Source organism: Corvus brachyrhynchos, unplaced genomic scaffold, assembly GCF_000691975.1.
Source record: "Corvus brachyrhynchos isolate BGI_N302 unplaced genomic scaffold, ASM69197v1 scaffold10, whole genome shotgun sequence".
NCBI lineage: Eukaryota > Metazoa > Chordata > Aves > Passeriformes > Corvidae > Corvus > Corvus brachyrhynchos.
Genome location: NW_008236180.1, coordinates 3339862 through 3341989, shown reverse-complemented (window position 1 = coordinate 3341989; position 2128 = coordinate 3339862). Strand labels below are relative to the sequence as shown.

Below are 2128 nucleotides of genomic sequence, written 5' to 3'. Positions count from 1 at the left end.
CCCGCCCCGCTGCCGCTGGGGACTCCCCCGAGGTGAGTGCGGACCCCACGGCACCGGCTCAGACCCGCGCTCCTGACGGGCAGCACCGGCGTTCCCTGGAATCTCCTTCCCCCGATCTGCACTGCGCCCTCTCCTTCCCGGGGATGTCCCTTCCTCTTGCCCCTTTCCGTCCCCGTCCTCTCCGGCACCCTCCTGGCAAGTCTTGACCGGCCGTTTCGTGTCCCTTTCCCGCAGGCTCCGTGCATTCCCGCTGCCGATCGGATCCTCTGCCGCTGAGACCTCTCTGGACCCTCCACGGACGTCATTCCCGGGATTCCGGTCCCATCACGGACATCGTCCCCAGGACCCCGGCCCTGAGTACCGCGGCTCACCTGCATCCCTGGCTCCCCGGCGGGGCTGCCCTGGGGGTCCCCCGCAGCCAGGGCAGGGGGTGCTGTGGGCCATATCCTTCCTTCTCAGATTGCTGAGAGCATTCCCCGTATTGTATATTACAATGATGCTGGAGAATATTGTTCTACAATAGCTGGAGTTTTGTTATTAAACAAGCCCTTTTCTTTCTGCCCCACGTGCCTTTTCTTCCTGCCCCTCACACCCCTTCCCCCGGGTTTTGGGCGTGTTTAGCCCCGGGGATATGTGTCCCGTCAAACGGGGGGGAGCTTGTGCAGACCACTGTGGGCTGGGTGGGTGTGCAGGGGGAAACAGGGTCTGGGACCCTGTGGTGGTGCTGGGGAGGGGGTCTCTCACAGCCTGGTCCTAATTCCCCCTGTGTCCCAGCATTGCCCCTGCAGAGCCTCTCCCAGTGGTTCCCTGGGGTCCATATCTCACTCCCTCCTTCACTCCGTGGGCTCACATGTGGGGGTGTTGAGGGGCAGACACAGGAGGAAAGATTGTTTGCACCCCGTGGCGTGTGGTGGGATAATGCAGCAGCACTGGGATGTATCTTCCCTTGATCAGCACCTTGATGGGCTGATGGCACAGAGGGGACAGTGCTATGAGCCGGGTGTGGGGCTCTGTGCCCAGATGGGAGCGTGGTTTCCCCATCTCCCTGGACAGTGGTGTGTTTGCAGCCTGGGATTGCCTTCACTCCCCTTCCCAGCTGGGCCACTTGCACCCAGCAGCCTTCCCGAGGCTCCCACAGTTGTTGCTGTGTCAGGACTGGGGAATTGCAGGGGTGATGCTGCAGGGATCGGTCCCTTTACAGGGGAGAGCAGATTCAAGTCCTGAGGTGCTTCTCTCTGTGGCCCCGCCCCTGTGGTTCCTGCTCTTCCTGGTGCAACCCCTGCCTGTGGGGACAGAGAACCTCTTGGGACAAGGAAATTGCATCAGAGGTTGTGCAACCCCGAGGGCTGGGGGTGCCCCGGGCAGCTGACCTGAGCTTCCCTGTGACTCACAAACACCCCAAGGACCACACAGCCTCCTGTTCCAGACCTGTTCAGACCTTCCTACGGGCCTGGCAGGGGAAAACTTGGGTGTCTGGAGGGGCTCTTGTTGCTCTAGTGGGACCCTTTAGACCCTGCAGCCAAGGGCTTTGGGGCTGGAAGGTGTTGACCAGCCCTGGGCACAGGTGTGTGCATGTGCGAGCCTCCACACACCATTGTGTGCGTTTGCACGGTCACAGCTGCGAGTGTGTCCATGTGTGTCCGGGCCTGTCCGTGCCCACTCGTGCTTTCCCAGCCCAGCAGATCCCCTGGCAGGGCCTGTGTAGGGGACAGGTGACTTGGGGCATCAAGACACTGCCTCGCCTGTCCACCCTTGTCCTGCCTGTGACATAACAGCAGGGGCCACGTGGCGGGGCCGGGGGCTCTGGGTCTCTGTGGCTGAACTTTTCCCTCATTGATGGGTCTCCTCCATCACTCCCCAGGTCCTCTATCACCCCCACCCGTGTCCCCTCCATCGCCCGCCTCCCTCCCAGTCCCGTAGCGCGGCGCGGACGGGGCTGTGGGTCCCTCTCCCGGTGCCCGCTCGCACTGCACGGCCCGGGCCGGCCTCCTGGAGTAGCCCGGAAGGTCCCGGGACTGGGGGCTCTGCTGGGGCCGGCGCAGGAGGCGCTGGGGCTCTTCCCGTGCCGCGTTCCCAGGTGCCGTCCTTACCTGTTCATTGCCGCTTGATGTGGAAGCTCCCGCCCGGG

At 63.4% G+C, this 2128-nt stretch overlaps 1 long non-coding RNA gene across 1 annotated transcript; it reads left to right on the top strand.

Moving 5' to 3' along the window:
* LOC108447106 lies at nt 1–562 on the top strand. Its single transcript, XR_001862506.1, has 2 exons — nt 1–32; nt 235–562. It is a non-coding gene; the product is annotated as an uncharacterized LOC108447106 (long non-coding RNA).
* Nucleotides 563–2128: the final 1566 nt, after the last annotated feature.